Below are 14,432 nucleotides of genomic sequence, written 5' to 3'. Positions count from 1 at the left end.
AGTCTGAACTAAAACAAACTCTGTGCCCACCACTTTATCAAACCTCCGCCCCACAATTGTAACTTTCCCTACAGCTTTAACGGTACTTTAAAGTCGAATTAACAATTCATCAGAAGTACGAATATGTACCCCACTCAACACACATGCATTCATTACCAGTAACCCCATGGATTCACACCACCGCTCAACCCCGGCAGCCTCCATACCCACGTATTGTAATCACTTTGCTGGACAATAGTTTAGCACACAACCCACTGGATCAATGCTCGGGGCAATCACACAGCATCCAACGAAATCAATCCTGAACGATACCCAACAATTGTAACCCTCAGGTTCCGTCGGCTACGTAAGTGTAGGGAATACAATCTCTGGCCCTGCCAAACGGCTGAGATTGAGATGCGAGTCCACCCCGAAACCGCCCCGTTTGTGTGGATGCTGCATGATTTGTTCCCTGTTACAATTCAGTACCATGAGATAACAGACAGTACACTGCATACAATTAAACAATTTAGCTTTATAATTCTTAATTTGACTACAGGGTTAATGAAGAAAAAAGCAAAAAAAGAAAAGGCAAACAGTCTAATGTGCACAAGTTGCAGCTCAGTTTCCCCTTTGTTGATCCTCCTTTGGTTACCCCCCCCCCCCCCCCGGGGCTTTCGTCGGGTCATGACCCCGCTTCGGTGTCTTCTCTTTTCACCTCCCGCTGAACAAAAGACTCAGGCACACAGCACGAAAACACCTTTCTGTGATTGGACAGCTCACGTTCCAAAGCACCTGTTATCTCTAACCATAACCCAAATACTGCTTCTACAGAAAGACCACTACATTAGCAGTGAAACCTTTCCCAGGGTGTTACATATATAGCTAGGGTGCCTACGAATTTTGCACAATACTCAATATTATGTCTTTCCAGTTACTAAATAACACTTAATACCACTGAGGTAATACTAAGTACTCTTATTCCTGTTTTCCAGCCACCTTCCTATTTTAAACAATGTACAGTACTGTAGTGTCAGAAATATAATCTTGGATGGGATAATAAAAGGAGGCTCCATTATGTTGGGTGATGGAATTATCATTGGTACCTTGATGATAATTACCCTATTATCAGTATCATTAAAATAGTGTCACATTGTTGTTTGTGATGGTCACGGGTACTATGCTCAGAATCAGGTTTAGTATAATTGGCATATGTCGTGAAATTTGTTGTTACTAATCAGTTACTACATTATGACATTTATTACATTTGAAATGTACTTTTAACTGTGTTTAGTGAATTGTGCTTTCATGAAAGACATTTTTTGAATACAAATTAAAATATTTTAGTTTCATATGAAATGTGATTTTTATTTTGGGTTTTTTTATCATATTGCAATCACAATGAAGGAATGTGGGTTGTGTTTCTGGCATCTGAAAATTGCTTTAGTGAAATGAACATGGACAGCTGTATCATGGTTCTGAGTAGATAACATTCTATAGTAAAAGCTTCAGTTTGGAATGTTAATTTTCACAGAATTAGAAGTGTTCACTTAGAACTGAGATGAAGTTCCTTTTGTTTTTTAAAAAAAAGAGAGATTGAACCAATGCACACAAATGCTGAAGGAACTCAGCAAGTCAGGTAGCATCTATGGAGGGGAAGAAACAGTTGACATTTCAGGCCAAGGCCCTTTATCAGGTCCTGATAGTGACAGTGCAGTAAGGGCTATAATAACATTCATTCAGATTAGATTTTTAATCAGTATTTGAAGGTTATAAAGTGTCTCTAGAGTATTCCTACCAAAGAGTCAGTTCAGGTAGCTGAATGATCTCCCATATATATATTCTGTGGTGGTAGAAGTATATTTAGTGTTTAGATTTAATTGAGAAGTTAATGGTATGAAGCATTAACGTGGACTAGTTAGATTAAGTAACTCGTGTTGCAAATTTGTATGAACTGTTTGAAAATGCTACGCAATCTAATAGTAAATCAAGTTTTGCAGTCTTTAATACTTTAGATGAATTATGTTCCTTCATCATTTTTCAGAAGCCAAAATGATCCAGATTTTCAGTTTTAAATTAAGATGTATCTTGAAGTATTTTTAATTTCTTCCTCATTGAGATTCAGATTGGGAATAAACAATACATTAAACCTTTGACCACCCTATGCAATAAACAGAATGTTTTGAAATAATATCATGCAGTTATTTATTACCACTAAGGTAATAAAAACATCCCACCAGAATCCCTGGGCATTTTTAAGCCATGCAATGAAATTTTCAGACAGATGAAACAGTAATAAAGATGGCTTTTAAAATAGAGTAAGAAGGCAGGACATTTTAGGGATGGATTTCAAGTGATTCTGTGCCTTTCTATAGCATTATTTCCAATGTTGGAGTGATGAACTTGGGCCTCTGTACCTCTCTCTTCAAGTGGATCCTCAACTTCCTAACCGGAAGACTACAGTCTGTGTGGATTGGTAATAACATCTCCAATTCAACACTGGCATACCTCAGGCTTAACACACTGCTTTATTGTCTCTATACCCTTGACTGTGTATGGTTAGGCATAGCTCAAATGCCAATCTATAAATTTGCTGATGATACAGCTATTGTTGGCAGTATCTCAGATGATGACGAGAGGGTGTACAGGAGTGAGATACACCAGCTAGTTGAATGGTGTCTTAGCAATAGTCTTGCACTTAATTTCAGTAAGGTCAAAGACCCATTTGTGGACTTCAGGAAAGGGTAAGATGAGGGAACACACAAACCTTAGAGAGATCAGAAGTGGAGAGAGTGAGCGATTTCAAGTTCATAGAGTAAGAAATTGTTGTTGTACCACTAAGCAAGATTTTCAATCTCCCTCCTATATGCCGATTCATCACCACTTTTAATTTGGCCTAAAACAGTGGTGTCGTCAGCAAACTTGAATATGGCTTTGGTGCTGTACTTAGCCACACAGCCATAAGTGAGTAGAGCAGGAGATTAAGCATCTCCTCTACAATCTCAATCAACAAAGGAGCATCACAGTGATGTATGCTTAGCCCCCTGCTCTACTCGTTTTATACCTATGACTGTGTGGTTAAGTAGAGCTCCAACATCATGTACAAGTTTGCTGATGACATCGCTGTTGTGGGCTGTATCAAGGTGGTGATGAATCGCCATACAGGAGGGAGATTGAAGATGGTGTAGTAACAACAACCTCTCACTCAATGTCAAGACCAAGGAACTGATTGTACACTTCAGGAGACGGAAACCAGAAGTTCTTGTGCCAATAATCATCGGAGGATCAAAAGTGGAGAAGGTCAGTAACTTTAAATTCCTGGGTGTCACTATCTCAGAAGATCTGTCTTGGGCCCATCATATAAAGCATGATAGTGTCTCTTCTTCCTTAGGAGTCTGTGGAGATTTGGCATGTCATCAAAAACCTTGACAAACCTCTATAGATGTGTTGTGGAAAGTGTGCTGACTGGCTACGGGAACATTCTACAAAAGGGAGTGGATTCGGCCCAGCACATCATGGGTAAAACCCTCCCAACAATTGAGCACATCTACAAGAGATGTTGCCGTAGAAAAGCAACATCCATCATTGAAGGTCTTCACCACCCTGGCCGTGCTCTTTTTTTGGCTGATACCATTGGTTTAAGGCATAAGTGCTTCAGGACTCACACCACCAGGTTCAAGAGCAGTTACTACCCCTCAACCATCAGGCTCTTGAACAAAAGGGATAACTACACTCATTCTACTTCTGATGTTCCCACAACTGATTGTCTCACTTTAAGGACTCCTTTACCTTGTTATTTCATGCTTGTTAATTTATTGGTATTCGCTTATATCTACATTTGCGGTTTGTTGTCCATTGATCCTGTTTACAGTTACTGTTTTATATATTAACTAAATATGCCCACAGAAAATACATCTCATGGTTGTATGTGACAATATGTATGTGCTCTGATAATAAATTTTTCTTTGAACTTTAGCCTCTGTATGTAGGTAGAAGGACAGTCATGTGATCAAATTTACCGAAATATGTTCTGGGATAGGAAAGATAGGTAGGCATTGCTCATCTTAGTATACACTGGTGTAATGCGTTGAGACCACTGGTGCTACAGGTTGTATACTGATGGTTTTCTTCAAACAAACCTGGTTTAAGTACCCAACTATGATTTGAAATGCATTGGGTTGGACTGTTTCTTGTTGGAGATGGCATTTTGCAGTATCTCGATTATAGTCTGCCACTGTGGCCAGAACTATGGAAGAGAAGAGAACTCCCTAAGTCAAGAGAATGGATGTCATTTGACCATTAGGTGTTCGAAGTCAGGGGAACACATTCTTAGCAAAACCGCCACATTGGAGCATCACTGAGAGTTTACCATGAAACACACACCACCACCTATTGTTTTTACCACTGCCAACAAACACTTCCATTGACATAAAAAACTAGCCCTCATTTGTGTTGTCATATCTCTTCCCTTTACATAAAAGGGACGTGTATTGTCTAATTTTTAATATTTTAATAGCATTTTTATGGAATTGTGTCAATGATGAGCAGCTAAGATAAAAATGCTTTAAGAGCATACCCATATCTGTTCCACTTGGTGAAGGATACAATATTCTTATTGAATATAGAGGTTAGGAAAGATAATCTAGTTATTGGTCAGAATCAGGTTTATTATCACCGGCATGTGACGTGAAATTTGTTAACTTAGCAGCAGCAATTCAATGCAATACATAATCTAGCAGAGAGAAAAAATAATAATATAAAAATAATAAATAAGCAAGTAAATCAATTACTTATATTGAATAGATTTTTTTAAAAACATGCAAAAACAGAAATACTGTTTTTTTTTAAGTGAGGTAGTGTCCAAAGCTTCAATGTCCATTTAGGAATCGGACGGCAGAGGGGAAGAAGCTGTTACTGAATCACTGAGTGTGAGCCTTCAGGCTTCTGTACCTCCTACCTGATGGTAACAATGAGAAAAGGGCATGCCCTAGGTGCTGGAGGTCCATAATAATGGATGCTGCCTTTCTGAGATGCCCTGGATACTTTGTAGGCTAGTATCCAAGATGGAGCTGACTAGATTTACAACCTTCTGCAGCTTCTTTTGTCTGAACTAATGTTGATATTGATTGTTTTTTAAAAATAGTAACTGTAGTAATAATCATATTTGCAACCACTTCAATAGCACTGAATAAAACTTCATCTGTGTAATAACATTACTGGAGTATATTTTTGAAGAAATGCACATATTATAAGTTGGCAGTGGCACTCTAACATGAAAATTAGAATATAAGCAAAAAAAGTAAGTTCCCATGGCCTCAAAAAGGGGAATAATCTGGAAAATATACCAAGTGGTAAGATATTCAAACAGTGATATTTTGAAATGCAAACAACAGGAATTCTGCAGATGCTGGAAATTCAAGCAACACACATCAAAGTTGCTAGTGAATGCAGCAGGCCAGGCAGCATCTCTGGGAAGAGGTACGGTCGACGTTTCAGGCCGAGACCCTTCGTCAGGACTAACTGAAGGAAGAGTTAGTAAGAGATTTGAAAGTGGGAGGAAGGAGGAGGGGAAGATCCAAAATGATAGGAGAAGACAGGAGGGGGAGGGATGGAGCCAAGAGCTGGACAGGTGATGGGCAAAGGGGATATGAGAGGATCATGGGACAGGAGACCTGGGGAGAAAGACAAGGAGGGGGAACCCAGAGGATGGGCAAGGGGTATAGTCAGAGGGACAGAGGGAGAAAAAGGAGAGAGAGAGAAAGAATGTGAGTATAAAAATAAATAACGGATGGGGTATGAAGGGGAGGTGGGGCATTAGCGGAAGTTTGAGAAGTCAATGTTCATGCCATCAGGTTGGAGGCTACCCAGACGGAATATAAGGTGTTGTTCCTCCAACCTCAGTGTGGCTTCATTTTTACAGTAGAGGAGGCCGCGGATAGACATGTCAGAATGGGATGTGGAATTAAAATGTGTGGCCACTGGGAGATCCTGCTTTCTCTGGCGGACAGAGCATAGGTGTTCAGCAAAGCGGTCTCCCAGTCTGCGTCAGGTCTCGCCAATATATAGAGCCTACTGACTCTCACAGCTATCTGGACTATTCCTCTTACCCTGTCTCTTGCAAAAATACCATCCCCTTCTCGCAATTCCTCCGTCTCCGCCACATCTGCTCTCAGGATGAGACTTTTCATTCCAGGACGAGGGAGATGTCCTCCTTTTTTAAAGAAAGGAGCTTCCCTTCCTCCACCATCAACTCTACTCTCAAACGTATCTCCCCCATTTCACGCACATCTGCTGTCACTCCATCCTCCCGCCACTCCACTAGGAATAGGGTTCCCCTGGTCCTCACCTACCACCCCACCAGCCTCCAGGTCCAACATATTATTCTCCATAACTTCCTCCACCTCCAATGGGATCCAACCACTAAGCACATCTTTCGGTTCCCCACCTCTGCTTTCCGCAGGGATTGCTCCCTACGCGACTCCCTTGTCCATTCGCCCCCCCCCCCATCCCTTCCCACTGATCTCCCTCCTGGCACTTATCCTTGTAAGTGGAATAAGTGCTACACGTGCCCTTACACTTCCTCCCTTACCACCATTCAGGGCCCCAGACAGTCCTTCCAGGTGAGGCGACACTTCACGTGTGAGTCGGCTGGGGTGATATACTGTGTCCGGTGCTCCCGATGAGGCCTTCTATATATTGGCAAGACCCGATGCAGACCGGGAGATCGCTTTGCTGAACACCTACGCTCTGTCTGCCAGAGAAAGCAGGATCTCCCAGTGGCCACACATTTTAATTCCACATCCCATTCCCATTCTGATATGTCTATCCACGGCCTCCTCTACTGTAAAGATGAAGCCACACTCAGGTTGGAGGAACAACACCTTATATTCCGTCTGGGTAGCCTCCAACCTGATGGTATGAACATTGACTTCTCTAACTTCCGCTAATGCCCCACCTCCCCCTCGTACCCCATCTGTTATTTATTTTTATACTCACATTCTTTCTTTCACTCTCTCTCTCCTTTTTCTCCCTCTGTCCCTCTGACTATACCCCTTGCCTATCTTCTGGGTTCCCCCCCCCCCTTTTGTCTTTCTCCCCAGGCCTCCTGTCCCATGATCCTCTCATATCCCCTTTGCCTATCACCTGACCAGCTCTTGGCTCCATCCCTCCCCCTCCTGTCTTCTCCTATCATTTTGGATCTCCCCCTCCCCCTCCCCCTCCCACTTTCAAATCTCTTACTAACTCTTCCTTCAGTTAGTCCTGACGAAGGGTCTCGGCCTGAAACGTTGACTGTACCTCTTCCTACAGATGCTGCCTGGCCTGCTGCGTTCACCAGCAACTTTGATGTGTGTTGAGTGATATTTTGAACCTGAAGTGCACTTTGAGATGATATTTATTATAAAATGCAGTTTATTTCTCCTGCTTTTTGTGGACATAATACCTTCCTTGCATTTAAAAATATTTAACTTTTGCTCAGAATCTAAGTTAGTAACAAGAAAAAGTTAAGTGTGGGCTTTAGAATTCTATGTACAGTTGCAAGAAAAAGTTTGTGGACCTTTTGTAATTACCTGGTTTTCTGCATTAATTACTCATAAAATGTGATCTGATCCTGATCTTCCTAAGACACAATAATAAACAAGCACAATCTGCCTAAACTAAGTAACACACAAACAATTGCACTTTTCATGTCTTTTTTGAGCACATTGATTAATCATTCACAGTCCAGGCTGGATAAAGTATGAACTGTAGTATTTAATAACTGGTAGAACCTCCTTTAGTAGCAATGACCTTCACCAAAAGTTTCCTGTAGCTCCTGATCAGACTTACACAACAGCAAGGAGGAATATTAGACCATTCCTCCATACAAAACTATTAGTTCATCAATATTTCGGAGATATCATGCATGAACAGCCCAGTGCAGGTTATGCCATTGCGTCTCAATTGGGTTAAGATCTGGACTCTGATTTGGCCTTTCCAAAACACAAATATTCTTTTTAATCCATTCTGTTGCTGGTTTCGGATTATTGTCTCATTGCATCATCCAACTTCTATTAAGCTTCAGGTGACAGACCCCTGCCCTGATGTTCTCTTGTAAAATGTCTTAATACAATTTTGAATTCATTGTTCCTTCAACAATTGCTGGCTGTCCAGGCCCTGAGGCAGCAAAGCAGCTCCAAACCATGATGCTCCTTCCACCACGCTTCACAGTTGGGATGAAGTTTTAGTGTTGGTGTGTAGTGTCCATTTTCCTCCAATCATAGCAGTGTGAATTTCTGCCAAGAAAGTTCAACTTTTGCTTCATCTGACTACAGAACAATGTCCCAGAAGTGTTGTGGAACATCCAGGTGGTCTTTTGCAAACCTGAGACATGCAGCAAGTTGTTGTTTTTTTTGGATATCCTGCCACAAGCACTATTTTTGTTCAGTGTTTTTTTTTTATATAGAGCCACGTGAACAGAGACTTTAGCAAGTTCTGGAGATTTCTGCAGGTCTTTTGCTGTTACTCTTGGGTTCTCTTTCACCTCCTTCAGCATTGCACGTTGTGCTCTTGGTGTGATCATTTGCAGGACACCTACTCCTAGGGAGAGTATCAACAGTATTGAATTTCTTTGATTTGCAGACTATTTCTCTTAATGTGGACTGATTCACACTCAGGTCTTTAGAAATGTCTTTGTAGCCTTTAACAGCTTCATGTATTTCTACAATTCTTCTAAGGTCCTCTGAAAGTTGTTTTGATTGAGGCATGGTGCACATAAAGACATCTCCCTTGAGAAGAGCAGGCTCTGACAGTAACCTGATTTGTGTGTCTTTTTTGTAGGGCAGGGCACCTCTACAACCCACACCTCCAATCTCATCTCATTGATTGGAACACCTGACTCTAAATAGTATTTGTAGAAGTTCACTTACTTTTTTGAAAGTAGACTGTGATTGTTTAAATGGTGTATTCAGTGTTGACCAGAAGTACAATTGTCTGTGATTAGTTTAGGCTATTAGTGTTTGTCTATGATTGTGACCTAGATGACAATCAAACCGTATTTTATGAGTAATTAACACAGAAAACCAAGTAATCGCAAAGGGTTCACAAACTTTTTCTTGCAACTGCATGTACTTCGGTAATTTACTTTGAACTTCGGCGATATGAAGTTGGCCAATTAACTGCACAACTATACTACCTCTTCAAAACTGTCCACCTATTAAGATATATATGCATAGAAGTTCTGAAGTTCAGAAAAAAATTAGTGTGATCTCATTTTAGTGTTTCTAATAAAGATACTGGCAGAAAAGATGCTGAGAGGCGGTTTCATCTGGGTAGAAAGCCAATGATTATGGATTTGGGAGTTTAGACTTGAAATGACACAATGAGAATTTTCTCCTCAAGGATTATTTGATTTTTTTTGTGTAGTGTTCAATCAACCTCATTGATAGAAAAATGTGGGAGTTAGATGACATTTGCTTGACATGTACACACAAATTCTAACATGAGTTGTAATTTTGGACACTTGGGAAATGGATACATGTAGAGAAAATGTGGGAAAATGCTGTTGAGTAGGTCTGTCATGATTTGTGTTAAAGTGTAGAGCAGGTTTGAAGGGCTACATTTCAAGACATGATTTTAATTATTGGGTTCTTACTGTTTGTAACAGTAACAGCCAAGTTATTGGTTTCAGGTATAAAGTACTTATTGTGCTTCATTGCATCTGTGATTTAAAATTAAACTTGCTACCCATCTATCATCCTGATTTCCATATGTAGATGTTATACATATTTTTAACAAATTTATCCAAATGTATTGTGAATAGCTGACGCTACATCAATAATCCTTACAGCACCTCACCAGTTACAGTTTCTCAATCCATTTATTGCCACTGCTTTCTATCAGTTAGCCAATCTTCCATCTGTGCTTGAGAGAAAGGTGTTGGATCTATAAATACGGGCCAGGAAGTGACAGGGATAATTTCCTGGACTGTAAATCATGAATTTCACTAAGGTGATGAGAATATAATATTTCAGTCTCCCAGATGACAGAGAGAAATGTTTGGCTTTTTGGCATTAGCAGAGAAAGGAACTAAGAGACAAAGTTGCTCAGGAAATATTGCATCAAAAAGGAAACCTTTGGTTAATTAAATCCTAGGCATTAGGAACAAAGCAAAAGTTTTTCTTTCAACTGTATGTCATACCCTACTCTAATAAATTCATTTCTACCGCCTCTAAGGGTACCCAATAATAGGCATACAACAAGCTTTCATATACTAACAACATAAATACAAACCCAGATGGCTGTTTGGCTCTGATTCAAGGAACAGGATTTTGATTTTATTTTTTCTCCCTATGTACCTTCCCTCTTTAAGCTTTATTCTGATAAGAAATTTTTCATTCCATTACTGCGACCTCCATATTACTGATTGTTAAGAACACCAAATGCTATTCCTGTCAAAGTAATAATTTCTTAGAAATAAAATCATTAAGCAACAAAGTAAAAACATCCTTCCCATCCACTTTTACTCTAGAATATTCTTCTTTGAGCCTTGGGAGCTGGGAAAATTGAAACAGGAAGTCACTATTGTAAGATATTTTGACGCCTTTATAAAATCATTACTTTCCCTTTTGTGCTTATTTTACATTTATAGAAGAATATCCAGATTTTGAAATAGAAAGGAACCTATGTACTTCCAAGTGTTGTTGTTATTTAGTTTGCAAATTCATCTGCAGCTTTTGGATTTTTGTAAGCGAAGGAGAGGAGCTGTAGCCCACATGTTTTAATGAAGACAAGATGAGAATTTGAGATGTATTAACTCTGTAGATGTTTCCAGAATCTTACCTCCTTAAACAAAAGCAAAGTTAATTGCAGAACTACTGTAACCACAATCTACTACCATTTCATTAATGACTATCATTTATTTTTATTCTGTTATTTAAAATGAAAAAGTTGCATTTGGAGTGAAAAATATTGCATCCATGAAACAAAGGCTGAAAGCAGCATCTTTACTGAGTGCAAGATTGTATTTTGATCTTATATCCTCCGATACCTTTGGGGTTAGCTTCAGTTTGACTTTGCATGGGGTACACTGATAATCATTTCTAAATAGTCATTGACATTGTTGTCGGATTTTCCTGGTGGTGGCTGATGGAGTAACAGCAATCTGTCGTTGCTCCAACTCTAATTATCTTACTATTTCTAACCTGTCTGGAAACTTTTTTAAGTATGATATTCTTTCATTATGACTGGAAGGAGTGCCAGAGGTACTAAAAAGGATGATCTCCCTGCTGCTTTGAATTATGGATTTGCTGCAAAGTCATACATGAGAAGCCTCTGAGAAGTTTCAACAAATCAGCTCTGAATTTAGACAAATAGATGGTAAATCGGATTCTATTCAACAAACTTTTAATGAACACGATAAACATATAAAAAATAATGAAGCAATTTTGTCATCTCTGGAAACAGAAGTGGATGAATTGCAAAAGCTTTGTGAAAAGCAATCGAAGTCCAACGAAAAGTTAAGATAGGAGATGATCAACCTAGAAAATAGAAGAAACAACCTATGGGTTCTGGGTCTCGAAGAATTAATCGAAGGTCATCATCCTATGGAATTTTTTGCAAACTTCTTGCAAGAATTATTTTGGAAATTTTGATGTCTTTGCCTATGATTGATCGAGTTCACAGATCTTCTGTGTTTAGACCTGGGGGGAGAGACCAAGATCAGTAATAATCTGTTTTAATGAATTTAAAACAAAGGAACTGTTAATTTGCAAATCTCGTCAAAGAGGCATGATTTACTATAATGGTCGTAAGATTAGAATCGTCGAAGATTACTCACCTGAGGTTATGCAGGCATGTGCTAAGTTCAAAGAAGTTATGTCCATGTATTTTAACAGGAGTTTCAACCCTTCCCTTCTCTACCCAGCCCGACTCAGAATCACACTTAAAAATGGGTCTTTCGAATGGTTTCGTTCGACTGTTGAAGCACAAAGGTTTTTAAAATCCGAAGGCTAGCTGTTTAATTTGTCTTTACATGAATACACAAGATTAAATGAGAAACTTTCATTCGTAGATCCTGTCGAAGGGGCATGATTGGTTATAGGTTGGAATATTAAGATCCTCGAAGATTATTCGTTTGAGATTATTACTGGAGACGAGGAATGTTCCTTTAGACAAAATTAAGAATCTCTGGGAACAAGATTCACAGACATCTATCTGAGGAAACTTGGAATGAAATTTTCAAACTGGGTTAATACTTCATCGTTATGTGCTCCCCATTCCCTCATACAATTTAAGGTGGTACATAGAGCCCATATGACTTAAGGATGAGCTATCTCGTTTTTATTCGGATATATCTCCCTAGTGTGACAGATGTAATAATGGAGAAGCTTCATTAATTCATATGTTTTGGACTTGTCCGAGTTTTGAAAAATGTTGGAAGGAAGTTTTTCAAACTTTTTCTTTACTTTTCAAAGTCAATTTTAAGCCGAATCCTCTGACGGCTCTATTTGGTATTGTTGCAGGACAAGATATTAAGCTGAGGACATCTGATTTACATATTGGGCCTTTAGCTCTCTTATAGCTAGGAGGGCGCTTTTGTTTAAATGGAAAGATGTTTTTCCTCCTCCTCATGCTCAATGGTTATACGACGTTATGTCATGCATAGATTTAGAGAAGATTCGCTGTTCAATTTCCGAATCTCGTCAAGACTTTCAAACATTGTGGGGACCTTTTCTGAATTATTTTCAAAATCTTCAATTCGTTATTTAAATTCAGATGTTGGCTATTATTATTTTTTATTTATATAAGAAGGTATTTTACCTTTTTTCTTCTTAATAAACAGCTTTGGTCTTGGTAAGGGTTAGATTCTTTGTAATAAATTAGTATATTTCAATATAACTATTGATTAACTTGCATGAATACGGGATAATGAGATCGTTATTATGAATAGATATAATGTAATTGGTAGTTTTAATCATTGACCTTTTATATATACTTTCTTATAACCATATATAACCATATAACAATTACAGCACGGAAACAGGCCATCTCGGCCCTTCTAGTCCATGCTGAACTCTTACTCTCACCTAGTCCCACTGACCAGCACTCAGCCCATAACCCTCCATTCCTTTCTTGTCCATATATCTATCCAATTTAACTTTAAATGACAACATTGAACCTGCCTCAACCACTTCTGCTGGAAGTTCCACCTCATGTTACCCCTAAACTTTTGCCCTTTAACTCTCAACTCATGTCCCCTTGTTTGAATCTCCCCCACTCTCAATGGAAAAAGCCTATCCACGTCAACTCTATCTATCCCCCGCATAATTTTAAATACCTATATCAAGTCTCCCCTCAGCTTTCTACGTTCCAAAGAATAAAGACCCAACTTGTTCAACCTTTCTCTGTAACTTGGGTAACTTTCTTGTACTCTGTATTCTTCTATGTAGAAACTAATAAAAATATTGTACTCTGTATTCTATGTAGAAACTAATAAAAATATCGAAAGACATATATTAAAATTTTAGCTGAAATATAGAGGCAGATCTTTGGTTGCCCAGTTATTTTGCTGAGTGGCTGCAGTGCACCCTTGTCTTAGTGGCCTGGTGCAAATAGCTGACCTCTGGGGAACCCCATCCGTACGATCACCACCTGTCAAAACTGTCAGTGCTTAAAACGATCTTGAATGTAATACACTACCCAACAAATAAATGAATACCCAACAAATTGGAACCTCTTTGGGGGGGAAATGTTTACTGTTGAACGAAAAATATGTCCGCATTCAAAATGTACACAAAAGTTATGAAATTTTCTTGATTGGTTAGGGCATGAAGGGATATGAGGAGAAGACAGGAGATTGGGGCTGAGCATGATGAAATGGTGGAGCAGCCCCAATGGGCCAAATGGCCGAATTCTGCTCATATATCTTATGGTCTTAAATAGTAAATGCCTCCATGCCTTTTGTTTAGCAGCCAGTTTCCCCCCAATAATTTGCATACTAGCGCTTAGTTTAAATTGATACAGATGTCCTATCTTTAAGAGCTACAGTGAAATAATGTGTGAAAATTTTGTTTCCCATTTTATTCCATGAAGAGTTTGCAGTTCAATACTACTGTAGCTCACAATTGTTACTGCTGGCTGGGGTACCTGGCTAAGTCTGGTATTGGGGCCTGTATGGAAATGTTTGTTTGTGCACAAGATGTTGCATGGGATGTAATGCAAGTTTGGACTTAATCTTCCTACATTGATAATGCAAAGGAATATGTATGAAATAGCAGTAAGGAGATTCCAAAAATCTGATGCGGATTTGTACTTTTTTTTAACTGCAGTGAAATCTAGACAAACATGGAAATTATTTCTTCTTTAGTTAGAAGCAACAGAACAGAAATAACCTTGGCAAAATCATAATATTTTAATTGAAAGCTACTCCTTTACAGGATTTTTTCTGCAGTAAGTGATTTTTAAAAAAAAATTTA

The 14,432-nt window shown here is 39.0% G+C and overlaps 1 protein-coding gene across 3 annotated transcripts in view; it reads left to right on the top strand.

Annotated features, from left to right (window-relative positions):
* Positions 1 to 14,432, top strand: part of galnt1 (UDP-N-acetyl-alpha-D-galactosamine:polypeptide N-acetylgalactosaminyltransferase 1) — a 112,886-nt gene that overhangs the window by 15,692 nt on the left and 82,762 nt on the right. Inside the window, exon 2 of one of the 3 annotated variants that reach the window (XM_072253524.1) lies at positions 14,286 to 14,406. The exons of the other annotated variants lie outside the window; for them this stretch is intronic. The gene's annotated coding sequence lies outside the window, so the exon portion shown is untranslated. The remainder of the gene's footprint in view (positions 1 to 14,285; positions 14,407 to 14,432) is intronic. 3 annotated transcript variants of the gene reach the window in all.

This window comes from Mobula birostris, chromosome 3 (assembly GCF_030028105.1).
Source record: "Mobula birostris isolate sMobBir1 chromosome 3, sMobBir1.hap1, whole genome shotgun sequence".
Classification (NCBI taxonomy): Eukaryota; Metazoa; Chordata; class Chondrichthyes; order Myliobatiformes; family Myliobatidae; genus Mobula; species Mobula birostris.
Note: the sequence above shows the minus strand (reverse complement) of the source record. Positions and strands in the feature narration are given on the sequence as shown.